General features: G+C 34.6%; 1 protein-coding gene across 1 annotated transcript in view; it reads left to right on the top strand.

The window, feature by feature from the left end:
- Nucleotides 1-10346: 10346 nt before the first annotated feature.
- LOC101890665 (pituitary homeobox homolog Ptx1) overlaps nt 10347-14707 on the top strand; it is a 94237-nt gene continuing 89876 nt past the window's right edge. Inside the window, exon 1 of the mRNA XM_005184833.4 lies at nt 10347-12014. The gene's annotated coding sequence lies outside the window, so the exon portion shown is untranslated. The remainder of the gene's footprint in view (nt 12015-14707) is intronic.

Below are 14707 nucleotides of genomic sequence, written 5' to 3'. Positions count from 1 at the left end.
GACGTTTTGAGAGCATTTAATGGGTCTTTTTCGGACCTATTCCTTGAAAAAGTTAGAGGACTTTTAATACTCTCCATACTTTTTTCAAAGCCCTTTGTCCCCATTTTTGCTTCTGTTTTGCATGTACTTATATGTATGTCTACCATAAATCACATTCAACATATATACATACACAATTCCCGGTTGTAAATACATTTGTGTGCGGTACATGCCCATATAAACATAAATATGTTATGTATCCCTTTTAGCTACAGCCTGACACATCTATGACTGACTAAAGCCACTTTCACATAAAACGACAATAAAACTCAAATAAACAGAGGGATGTGACTGAAAATAAAAATGATAACAACAACACCAACAGCAATCTGAAAACCAGATACATTCGAACGTATACGCACGAAAAAGAAAAACTAAGAAAATTATGAACTCTGAAGGGTTGATGTGCAGAATTTTAATGTAAATTGGCGATTGAACGTGGCACAGTGTTTCAAATTGAGCTATTTTTTTGAACATTACAGCATGGTTGTTGAATTAAAAGAAATTAGGTATAATTTTCTAAATGTTACTCTTAGTTTGCATAGTTATTTGTTACATAGGATATCTGTAGTAGCATTTGTTATAATTTTCTATAAATTCGATTTTTTCTGCACAAACTGAAGCAAATTTATGCTAAATGTTTTTTCTTATACCCTACACCACAAGGTGGTCAGGGTATTATGTCTTTGTGCATTTGTTTGTAACAGGCAAAAGGAAACGAGATAGACCCATAGTTCCTTTTGATGATCTGCATAGAATCACTTTCTGAGTTGATTTATGCATGTCAGTCCGTCTGTCCGTCCGTCCGTCTGTCCATGTATTCTTGTGAACAAAATGCAGGTCGCATTTATTATCCGATTGAGATGAAATTTTGCAAACAACATTTGTTTTGCCCAAGGACCAACCCTATTGAAATTGGAGATAATCGGTAAAAATTTAGATATAGCTCCCATATATATCTTCGTCCGATTTGCCTTTTATTGTGCACCAAACGTGTAATATCAGCCCGAATAGTATGGAATTTTGCACATACAACAAAATTAGGAATGAAAATAAGTATGCCAAATTTTATCGAAATCGGTTCAGATATAGCTATAGCTCCCATATATATTGTTCATCCGATTTGTTATTTTTGTCCTCCGCAGCCGTAATATGCACTCTGTAACAACAATATTTGGGGAAATATATCAAATGCAGCTCGGAAATACCTTTGCTAAATTTTATCGAGATCGGTTCAGATTTGGATATAGCTCCCATATATAACTTCGTCCGATTTACCACTTATTGTGCACCAAACGTCTAATATTTGTCCAAATGGGATGGAATTTGTCACATACGACCGAATTTAGTCTAGAAGGTAGTATGCCAAATTTGGTGAAGATCGGTTCAGATATAGTTATGGCTCCCATATATATGGTTCATCCGATTTATTGTATTTGTTACCCACAGCCGTAATATGCACTCCGTAACAACGATATTCAGGGAAATATATCAAATACAGCTCAGAAATATCTTTGCCAAATTTTATCGAGATCGGTTCAGATTTGGATATAGTTCCCATATATATTTTTATCCGATTTCAAATTAATTTCGCACCAAATGGGCAATACAAGTCCGAATTTAAAAGATACAAATGCTTCGGCATATTTAGTCCTTTGAACTTTAAATTATAATTATAATCATAGCGTGTATGATTGAATTCTCCCATAAAAATTTTTAATTATTAAGTGGAGCTCAACTAAATTAGCAAAGTGGTGTAGGGTATCATAAAATCAGCCCCGCCCGACTTTAGGACTTTCTTAAATGTTTTTTTTTTTTAATTTGATAGGTATCTCAAAGTTGAATTAGATCTCCAATAATCATAGGCCCTGCAACAATGCAAATATTATGTTTATTCATTGACGAATTATATGTCATGCCCTAAACAAATAGTGGAGAACCTAAGAGACGTTAATATTAAGGCAAAGGGGAGGGAAAGTCGTTAATATTGCCATTACAAAAGAAGGGAATTTTCTTTATTCGAAAACGCCCTGCTACCAAACGCCAGGCCAAAACAAATGTGTCATTTTCAATGAGTTTGAGGTTATTGTGGCTGACAATGATGATGGTGATGGTGATGATAAAGCAGCTTCCTTTTGGGCCTTAGTATATAAAAATACAATATTATAAAAGTACTCACTCACTCACTCACTCACTCACTCACACACACGCACACATACACACAATACAATAAGTTGTAAGAATGTCTAACAACAATGGCGGGAGAAAACAAAAGAAAGAATAAAAAGGCAACAAATAATAATAATGGGATAACAAAACGCCCTTGACACCCAGTTAAACAAACAGTCAAAGAATGCCAACAAGAAGAAAAGGAAAAAAAGAACAGAACAGAAAGAGGATTAAAGTCATTCATACAAAATGAAACTAAAATAGCAACTGCAAAAAAAAAAGTAAAAAAAAGCAGAAACAACAAATATGAAAAGCGCTAGTGGAAAATAGCAATACATAGGCGCTGGAACACAGTGAGGGAAAAATGAGTAATCATAAAACAAAAACAAATCGAAAGTTCCTATGTACGTATATATATGTACGCATTTAAATATTCGTATAACTTTTTATACCCTCCATTCATATATATATTCAACTCTTGCCCTTGGTCGCGGATTTTTAGAGCAAAATTTTTAAGGTCCTTACGAAGTTTGCGAATAGAGTGGGCTATCATTATACCCTACAACACTATGTGTTGGGGGTATTATAAGTTTGATTGGGCCAAAAATTATGTAACACCTCGAAATAGTGGTTTCCCACATAGGAAAGTATATATGGATCTTCCTATCTCGCCGAGCTGAGTCGATCTAGCTATGTATGTCCGTCCGTCCGTCTGTCCGTCTGTCCATGTTAATTTGTTATGGCTCGATCTTCACGAAATTTAAAATGTAGGTCAGAATAGAACCCTATTTTTTGGAGATGATCGCAAAATATTTAGGGGTTGAAATGGACCAAATACTGAAAAATTTCCTGATTTTGCAGTTGCTCTACAGGTCGCAGTTATAGACCAATCGACGCGGAAGTTAGCATGGGGCTAGAGCTTAGGGCTGGGCAGAAGTCTTCCAATTTTGATGGTCATCGGGTAATATTTAGTGGGTGAAATAGACCATAGCATTTGTGTTAAATAAAACTCAAAATGTTCTTAAACCGCGAATATTTTTAATCCCGGCGAAATCACAAATAGATGAAGAGGTCAATTCTGGCCGTTAAGTAGATGCCGATAGTAAATATATCTCATATATATATCGGGAAATATATACAATGTAAATATTCAATGGAAGGGGATGTTAGCTTGAATGCATATATCTTAAGAATGGCTGGACCGATTTTGACAAATTTTGTCAATTCAGAATGCCCTCTTGTCATAAGAGAATAAAATCTAAAAAAATCGCATAAAAATGTGCCAATAATGGTGTTATTATAGATTTTGTAGTATTTTGTGACATATTTTTGTTTTTTCATATTTTTTATCGCATGCGATTTTTTCAATTTGTCTTATAATATTGAAGTGTACATTTTGTAAAATTTTTTCTCACCTTACACACGGGTTGGGGTTATTATATACAGATTGCAATTATCGTGCGATCTTCCCGAAAATTTTCACAAGGGTAGAGTTAGGCTCAAAAGAGCTATTGTTTTCAAAGATGACCGCAATATATTTTGGGGTTAAAATGGACCAACCACTAAAAATGTTCCTGATTTTGCAGCCGTTATAAGGTCACAAATAGAAACAAAAGGACATGAAATCTCGCATGTTGTTAGAGTTTTGGACAGCGGCTAGAATGGACCACTACTTTTGTGTGCAAAAAATACCAATATTACTTACAAGCGATATCCGAAATACACAAAAGGCGAACTTTTGGCTTTTTTATGATGATTTCGTTGATGAATATAGCCAAATATCGTAGTCAAGCAAATAATATATATGGGTCTAAATTTGTAGATGCAGAGCGGCTTCTTGCTTTTGGAGATGATCGCAAAATATTAAGGGGCTCAAATGAACCAAAAACAGAAAAAAATTCCTGAGAGTTAAGGATAGAGAAGAATTCTAGCTTTTTTAATGACCATTGGATTATATTTAGCTGTAAAATGGACCACAACAACTAAAAGCACGACGGAGTGCGCAAATGTCTCTAGTCAAAATTCTAAGGGCAATATCTGGGCAGTGCTACATGACAAAATTTCAAAAGCAAAATCTTCCAAAATGGACGTGGACATAAGGGTGCTTCTAACATATTGTAGTGTTGTAGGGTATCACATGGTCGGCCCCGCACGACTATAGCCTTTGCTTACTTGTTTTGAAATTTTATTCCATAGAGACATTTTTCTCGATTTTTTCCCGATTTCGGTACTATACTTCAACGTTACCTGCCTGAAATTTCCCTTTTCAAACAATCGAGTCACAATCGAGTCAAAAAAGTTAATCAAATTGAAAAAAAAAAACGTTCGTACACATAAAAATATTGGATTTTCCTAAATTCTGTATTTTCCTAACAAATTGGAAAACATTTTCCAGCCGAATTTAGTATTATGGGTTTATTTCGGCCCCAAACGATTAGTTTTGACAGAATTTGTCTAAAACACAATAGCTGAAAGAAAAATAAAATAGCTCATCTGGTGCAAATCTCTACTTTATCAACAATTTTTTTCCTAGAAAAATAAAAAAGCGACCCTTACATCTTTTTATTATACCCTCCACTTTGGAAAGGAGGGTATATTAACTTTGTCATTCCGTTTGTAACATCCTTAAATATTCGTCGTAGACCCCATAAAGTATATATACTCATAATCAGCATAAAATTATAAGTCGATTTAACGATGTCCGTGTGTCCTTCTGTCTGTCTGCTGAAATCATACAGCCCACATTATTTGACGTAGAGCGCCAAAATTTAACAGAGCAATTTGTTTTGTGTCTGGGATGGTTGGTATTGAAAATGAGATACATCGCTCCACGTTCTGGTATAGTCCCCATATAACGGTACCTTACCGACATTCGGTATTTTGGTGATTTTTGACACATTTTTTACGGATTTGTCTAAAAATTAGTATTTGTTGGTCATAATGGGTTCCAGCCCCGGTGGCGAAACATTGCATGTATGGGTCCACGATTTGGTATAGCCCCCATATAAAGGTACCTCCCGATATTCGGTATTTTGATGGTTTTTGCCACATTTTTTCACTGATTTGTCTAAAAATTGGTATTTGTGGGTCATAATGGGTCCTAGTTCGTGTGGCGAAACATTGTATGTATAGGTCCACGTTTTGGTATAGTCCCTATATAACGGTACCTCCCGATGCAACATTTTTTCACGAATTTGTCTGAAAATTGCTATTTCTAGGTCATAATGGGTTCTAGCTCCTTTGGCGAAACATTGCATGTGTAGGTCCACGATTTGGTATAGCCCCATATTCGGCATTTTGATGGTTTTTGCCACATTTCTTCTAATGTTTCCTTTACCCTAAGGTGGAGGGTATTAAAAGTTTGGCCCGGCCGAACTTAATGTTTTTTTTTACTTGTTTTCTTATATATTAATCATTGTAGGGCACTTTAAATTTTCGGTAGTTTGATGGTTTCGGCCACAATTTCCAACCAAATCAGCTGCAACTTAGGGTTTAGCATTTCTAATAACTAGTTTGTATGCGTGCAAAAATATTCAAAATAGGTCCCTCTTTTTGTTATGGCCCCATGTATCATTATTTCAAATGTTCAGGCTCTCAGTTGCTAGGTAACTTTAAAAACAAGTAAAAAACAATAAGTTCGGCCGGATTCTCCACCTTAGGGTAAAGAAAACATTTTTATATAAAAGTATCTGAATTCAAGCGTGTTTCAATTTAAACTTTTTTATTAGCACATTTTAACACGAGTTTCTTATATTTTATCATTTTCTGGCAATAGGCCGAATTTGTGAGATTTGTCAAAATTCGTCCATCCGTTCTTGAGTTATAAGAGGTCCCCTTCTTAACATGTAATATTGCATATATTTTGCTATATGTATATGCGATATCTTGGATATGAGCATCAATGTAACTGTCAGAAGAGGCATTATCGTGAATTTGTGATTTCGCAACGATTAACAAGTAAAAAAGCTGTAAGTTCGGCTGTGCCGAACTATGAATACCCTCCAGCATTTGAAAGGAATTTGGCAATTTTCAAAATAATAAAATCCGTTAAAAATTCTATCAAAATCTTAAAAATACCTGCATAGGGAACTTTTGACATAACACAATACTATATTCAAATGTGAAACTTAAAGAAATCGGTGAATAATGAAGCTAAATCATCAATATAAGGAGGTACTAATATATGGAGGCTATACCAAAATGTGGATGTGCACAGACAATTTTCTGCCTTAGGCTGCCGTATCCATTACGAACTTCAAATAACAAATTTGAAACAATTTCGATGATAATGTCCCTAAAATCATCAAAATACCGAATATAGGGAGGTATCGTTATATGGAGGCTATAGGATGTATTATCCACAGCGTTCAGAAATAAACAGTACACAAACATAGTCTTCTGTACCGGTACAGTATCACTAAAAAAATATTTTAGTGATACTGTACCGGAACACAACGATGATCGTTGTCGGAGCGCTAAAAAATCGTAGTGTACCGCAGTCGGAACTGGAAGAATATTGTTAAGATGAAAAATTTGGTTTGGAAATGCGTTCAGAAAGCGTACGAAAGGTAATACATTTGATATTGCGTGAACGGATACTGCCGGTACTAAATTGTATACCCTCCACCATACTATGGAGGGTATATTAACCTTGTCATTCCGTTTGTAACTCCTCGAAATACTCATGTAAGACCCAATAAATCGACATAGAATGTCTGTCTGTTGTAATCACGATATCTTTCGAACGAATCAAGATAGAAGGCTAAAATTTCGCAGACATGTTTATTTTGCCAGTAGGGAGGTTTTCATATAGCCCCCATACAACGGCACCTCCCGATATTCGGTATTTTGATGATTTTAGCGACATTATTCACCGGAATTGTTTCAAATTTGGTATTTGAAGTTCGAAAGGGATACTACACCCTAAGACAGAAAATTGTCTGTGCAGGTCCACGTCTTCGTACAGCCCCCATATAAAGGCACCTCCCGATATTCGCTATTTTGATGATTTTAGCTACATTATTCACCGGAATTATTTCAAATTTGGTATTTAAAGTTCGTAATGGGTTCTACAGCCTATGATGAAATTTTTTGTATGCAGGTCCACGTCTTCGTATAACCCCCATATATTTGCCTATTTTACACTTAGCATGGCAACCCTAAAACCTAATGCGGTTTTCATTTAAGTGGTAGTTTTCGGAATTTTTTGAAATTGTTCAAGTTCCTGCGAAATGATGGAGGGTATTATAAGTTCGGCCCGGCCGCTTTTTTACTTTTTATATTTGGGAAAGGGATTGAGTTGGAGGAAGTCTGAAATTTGGCATTAGGATCACCTTTTGTGTGGTTTGGTTGCCATGTATGATGGAAAAACATACTAAAAAGTACGAAAAGTATTGAATAGTATAACATTTTGTGTTTTTGGGGGGGAATAGAGCTGGAAATCTGAAGCTTGTTGATTTAAAATTTTCACCATTAAAGAGAGAGTTACCAGAGGGAGTGGGCGAAAATTACACCTGACCTAAGTCAAATATTATTTTGTGTCAGGCTTGGACTATACCGACTATTTCCTTGAACAATTGTAAACTTTTTTAGGGGAGGAACAAAAAAATGGACCATTTTATTTTCAATTTGACAAAAATATTGGATTGCGCAAATTTAATCAAAATAATTATCAATTACCTATTGGAGTGGACCGGCACTTCCCATATTTCACTAGAAATGTGGTGGGTGGTAAAATATTCAAATATTTGAAATATGACTGACTCTTTTGGGGGTGGTACCAGAAAGGGTGAAAAAATTTTGTCCAGTTTCCTATCGTAGCAAAGCTGATTGAAATATAAAGATGTGCAAAGTTGGGACGAAATTGGATACCTCTACTGCTTCTTATAAGGTACAAGAAGCTTGAAGAAACTGAGGGAGCCACAAGAAGCTTATTACGATGTATTCAATTCGTACGAATTCGGACACACCTTCAAGAATTATAGTGCACACATAGAAACAGAGAGTAGAAACGGATTTCTTCCACATATACCTGAGGTTAACGATATACATTTTGACCCATTAAATGCTATATACTCAAAGTATATACATATATATATATATATATATATATATATATATATATATATATATATATATATATATATATATATATATATATATATATATATATATATATATATATATATATATATATATATATATATATATATATATATATATATATATATATATATATATATTATATATATATATATATATATATATATATATATATATATATATTTATATATATATATATATATATATATATATATATATATATATATATAAATATTTAAATATATATATATATATATATATATATATATATATATATATATATATATATATATATATATATTCTAAATCGATTTAGCCATGTCCGTCTGTCTGACAGAGGGATCACGCTATCTTTCGAACGAATTGAGACAGAAGGCTAAAATTTTGCACACGTGTTTATTTTTCCAGTAGGTTAGTTTCGTAAATGGACCATGTAGGTCCACGTTTTCATATAGCCCCCATATATAAGTACCTCCCGATATTCGGTATTTTGGTGATTTTAGCGACATTATTAACAGTATTTAGAGTTCGTAATGGAAACTACAGTCAGAAAATTGTTTATGCAGGTACAGGTCTTCGTATGGGCCCCATATATCAGTACCTCCCTATATTCGGTAGGTACAATACATACTGAAATTTTTTGAGATGTCGTATTTGAAGTTCGTTATGGATGCTATAGCCTGCGACAGAAAATTGTCTATGCTGGTCCAGGTCTTCGCACAACTCCGATATAACCGTACCTCCCTATATAAGATTTGATAATTTTAGCTACATTAATCAACATTTATTTCAAGTTTCGAATTTCAATATGGTAATGGCTTATGACAAACAAGACCTGTGTATGTCCATGTCGTATAGAACCCAATATAACAGTTATATTCGGTATTTTTTAAATTTTAACAGAATTTTTTAAGGACTTTATTTTTTGAAAACTTTAAATTCGCTCCAAATGATGGAGGGTATTCAAAGTTAGGCCTGGCCGAACTTACTGCTTTTTAACTTGTTCAATATTTTATGAAAAAAAATGTTTGAACGATTTTCATTTTGGTATATTCGGTAGTCACTATTCGAGTAAATTCGAGAATAAATTTCTTTCGAAATTAAAGTGATTGCACTCGTAAAACGGCCCTCTTATTTACTGATTACATTTTAAGTGCAAACGTATAAAGTTGTTACATAAATTGCCATTCGACTTCTGTATTACACGAAATCTGACATCCGTCGGCTTTATATTCTATTACGTTATTTTGCGAAATTTCGATAAAATAAAATAATTCTTAAGTAAAAATGTATATGAATTTTCCCTCAGCTATACAAGAGTATGTATTCCGATTGTATCTTGAAACCAGAATGACCAGATTGGAATTTCTCTTTTGTCCGAACAAAACAAATATTCCCTAATGGGGTTGTTCTGATACAAATCGATGCTTGTCTAATGTTAAAAGAGCAAGAAATACCGTATATATCTTTCTCTCGCTCTCTGCTATGCATTTCTTTGTCTGAAACTTGTTTGAATGTCAGCACCAGAAACAACAACAATGCGATAACAAAAACCCTCAATATGTCGTGCATAAGAGGGTAACACTGTGTGTTCCGTTACTTCTCAATAATGGTTGCCTAAAATTTCTTTTCTCTTTTTCTCCAATGTAGCGTACTCTTTCTATGGCCATTTACTCGTTGGTTTGTAACTAGTTGTCGATTGCTGGGAGATATGTTCTTCCTTGTCTGACAAACGACCATGGTTGGAGTACCGAGTTTTTTATTTCTCCCCGCGAGTGGCGGTTTTCTTATCAGAATCTGTAATTCTCACAGAGAGACAAACACAGCGGAGCATGTTGGAACTCTATTATTATTGTTAAGTATTATGCTTTTGTTTCGTCTTATCTCTTGTTGTGAGCGTGATAAGACCACTCGTCACTGTTGTGTTGTCGTTTCCAATGCACACAATATTGATGTTGTTGTTGTTGTTGGTGTTCTTTGGCCTCAGTTTTTCCCCGGCCGAGTAGTGCTGGGTTGTGCGCCGTATTCTTACACTTTGCTCTGATTTCATTTCTAGTATCTCTTGCTACCCCGCGCCAAACGATTCACAAGCGGCGGCGGCCAGCCAGTTGTCATTGTAGCCTCTGCACAAGCATTGATGTTGTGCCACGGTAAAAGAAATAAACGCTTCTTGTTGTGTCTCTCTGTAAAAGCCAAAAACGTTTAAGGCAATTTCCCGCCGTTGTAATGCCATACGAAACGTCATATTGGTAATTCGTTGTTTTGCCTTGTACGCCTTCTCCAGAAATATCCAACAGCAGCGAGTGGATTTGTATGGCTAGCTGGAAAGCTTTGCCTCGACGTAACAAAAAGAGGAAAACAACATAGACTCCAGGAAAAAGGGGTGGTAAATACCCATAACCGCCCTCTAAATCTTCTGCCGCTGTAGCTGTTGCTGACGTCGCCGTCGCCGTCCCTCTCTATAATGGTGGTTGCTGTTTGCTGCTGGATATTTATGAACATCGTTGTGTCTTAGGCTATGTGTGAGTGTGTGTGTGTGCGTGCTAAGTGAATATAGATTTTTTTTGGGTATCTCCGGCGGGCGGCGCGTTTCCGTTTTCCCAGCCTGACTGCATTGTCATTCGTTTATGGTTACTCGTAAAGCAGACAACAGACAAAACAAATACCGCTCGTTTAACCTCATTACCAATCAATCCCCATCAGAATTGATACAACAATCCGTGGGCCACCACACATCAGACGCTCGGAACAAAAGTCACTCAGTCAGTTAGTCCGCCAGTTAGCTAGTCTAGTCTTGTTAGCGAAATTGCCATCATTTTGGATTCACTCTCTGTCTCTGTGTGTTGTCGCCTGTCTCCTCCGTGTGTAGATCAAAGCGAACGAAGCTCATTCATTCTAATTACCCCCGGCTGGATTAAATTATTAAAACAGTTAAGCCGTCGTGGATTTGGACTCCAAAGCTTTTTAAGTTAATAACAACAACAACAACAACGACAGCAGCAGCAAAAAAGAAAATACAAAAAATAAAATAGCAACAAAAACAAACAAGTTTACAAAAAAAAAAAAAAAAAAATTGTGCCGCGATTAAGTGATTATGAATCACAATTCCCCAGCAGCAGTGAAAGTGTGGTGAAAACAAAAGAAAAACCCCAAAACGAAATCAAATTGAATTAAATTGAATAACAAAAACAAAAACCATGCAAACGAATAAAACAAATCAAAACACAAATCAATAAATCGTTGAAATCCTTTTTTTTTTCAAATATTGGATAAAAATCATCTGCAATAATTTGCTGTTTATTGAATAACTTTAAAGCCGGCGTAAAGAAAATTCCAACAATTCACTAAAACGAAATTCTGCTAAACGTCAATAACTCAAACAAAATTCCAAAGAGATTAAACAAGGCGTTGGGTCATAAAAATCAATCATTAACCGGCCATAAAATAAAACATTAAATATTTAAAAAATATATGCAAAACAAAAGTCATAAAAATTTAACGCCAACGCCTTCTCGTCTTCTCTGATTATAGTTCTTCTTCTGCAAGGAGACTATAGCTGAAAAAAAAAGAATTTTTGGAAAAAAGTGTAAAATCGTGTAAAGAAAGAAAAAAAAATAGAAGTGGATTAAAGAAGAACAAAAAAAAAAAAACACAAGAAGCTACATTAATCTTTTGTAGAGAACACAAGAAATACATTCGAAAAGGTGAGCTAAATTTTGTAATATATTTTATGTGTTTGGAGACGACAGTGTTTTCAATATGTTTTTTGGGGTCCCTAAAAAAGTTCAAAGTTCATCTAGACATTTGTTTTTTTTTTTTGTATTAATGATTTATGGCAACATCTTACCTTTATTTTTTGTGTTGAGTGGAGATTTATTGTGTAGTGCAGAGATTAGTGGGTTCACTTTCATATATATGGAAATTTGATATTTTTCCCATTGCGATAGGTGTCCGGCCGGCGGGAATACAAATTCACTATAACTGCATATTTCATTGCCTGCAAAGGAAAAAATGTATTTTAAAAAAGGGTCCTTAAAGTGAAAAAATTGAAATAAATCTGATAAGTTTTTTCCAGTATAAAAAGCTAGATTTTAAAAAAAAAATAACAAATAAAAAAGCTGTAAGTTCGGCCGGGCCGAACTTTGAATACCCTCCTCCATTTGGAACAAATTTGGAAATTTTCAAAAAAAATCAAATCCGTTAAAAATTCTGTTAAAATCTTAAAAATACCAAATGTAGCCGTCATATTGGGATCCAAACGACGACGTGGACCTGTATAGGCTACTTTTGTCATCAGTCATTAAAATATTCAAATGCGAAACTTGGAAAAAAATTTCGGTGAATAATGTAGCTAAAATCATCAATATAGGAAGGTACTTTTGTGTGGGGAATGCATCAAAATGTGAATCTGCACAGACAATTTTCTGTCTTAGGCTGAAATATGAAACAATTCCGATGAATAATGTCGCTAGAATACACAAAATACCAAATATAGGGAGGGTACCATTATATGGGGGCTATACGAAGACGTGGACCTGCTTACGAAATTTTCCGTCATAGGCAGTAGTATTCATTACGAACTTCAAATACCAAAATTTGAAACAATTCCGGAGAATAATGTAGCTAAAATCATCAAAATATCGAATATCGGTAGATACCATTATATGGGGGGCTATACGAAGACGTGGACCTACTTACGAAATTCTCCGTCATAGGCAGTAGTATTCATTACGAACTTCAAATACCAAAATTTGAAACAATTCCGGAGAATAATGTAGCTAAAATCATCAAAATATCGAATATCGGTAGATACCATTATATGGGGGGCTATACGAAGACGTGGACCTACTTACGAAATTCTCCGTCATAGGCAGTAGTATTCATTACGAACTTCAAATACCAAAATTTGAAACAATTCCGGAGAATAATGTAGCTAAAATCATCAAAATATCGAATATCGGTAGGTACCATTATATGGGGGGCTATACGAAGACGTGGACCTGCTTACGAAATTTTCCGTCATAGGCAGTAGTATTCATTACGAACTTCAAATACAAAATTTGAAACAATTCCGGTGAATAATGTCGCTAAAATCATCTAAATACCGAATATAGAAAGGTGCCGTTATATTGGGGGCTATACGAAGACTTGGACCTGCATGGCCCATTTTCAATATAAAAAGTTCTGCAGACATAATATATAATTGAGTAAAATTTTATCTATCTACTTCATTTCGTTCGGAAGCTAGAGTGATTTTCACAGCGGGCAGATGGAGAGACGGACGGATATCGCTAAATCGACATTTTATGCTGATCAAGAATAGATCCACATTGTGGGGTCTAAAATGTATATTTCGAGTTGTTACAAAGGGAGTGACAAACTTAATATACCCTTCATGCTATAGTGGAGTGTATAACAAAACTTCGTTAAAATATTTTCTACGAACAAAAGAATTACAAAAATTAGGAACATCCTTTAAAGGGGTCTTTAGCTAAACGTAAATTAATAAAATGAGGCGGGTTGAACCTTTAAATGTAAGATTTACATTTTGATATAAATATAGAGCAAGTTACATTCCATAAGGCACAAGAAGCAATCGCCCTTTTTAAAAATTTTCGGTCACCCTTCAAAAGCCACGTTCAAAATGTAATATTTAATGTCGCTAAAATACCGGCGGTACTTTAAAACTGAGACAATGCTTCCTTCTTAAAAAAAAAAAAAAAACAAAATAACATTAAGAAACAATTAAAAATAACATTAGTTTCGGTCGAACCAAACTTTTGATATGTTCCATCACGAGGAAGTGAAAAGAAAATATTTCCGAAATCATCCGTTCCGACGGAGTGGACATTCTAAACGAAAGTCACAAATTCAAAAATAGTGTCAATTTCATTGGAAAATTTGATTGAAATAAGATCTCTGGTAGCGTTGGCCTATATCAAACCTAGGATCGAAACATGACATTTCAGACACCTAAATACAGAACCAAAAAGTTGCTACTACTTTTGCCACTTTTGGACATTTTGCCGTTAAGGCGTTAACCTACCTAGTCAAAAAAATTGTCAAATGTGCTCCTGTCTTAAACGGCAATGGCGCTCTTTATTTACAAACTTTTTACACCAAAAATTTGGCAGATCAAAAGTGGGAATTTGATTTTTTTTTTTCTATGTCGCGGGGTATCTGGTGTTTCAAATCCAAATTAAAATTCAGAACTTAGTTGTATATTAAATCGTCTTCAATTTTTAATTGAAATCAAAATCAAATAACCTACATAAAAATACACATCATTCAACTTTCTTAAATTATTTTCCTCAGCTTTTTGACCCTCCACCATTCTATGGAGGGTATATTAACTTTGTCATTCCCTTTGTAACTCCTCAAAATTGACCCTACAAAG

The sequence above is a fragment of the Musca domestica genome, unplaced genomic scaffold (assembly GCF_030504385.1).
Source record: "Musca domestica strain aabys unplaced genomic scaffold, Musca_domestica.polishedcontigs.V.1.1 49, whole genome shotgun sequence".
NCBI classification, from domain to species: Eukaryota; Metazoa; Arthropoda; class Insecta; order Diptera; family Muscidae; genus Musca; species Musca domestica.
This window is presented reverse-complemented; position numbering and strand designations above follow the sequence as displayed.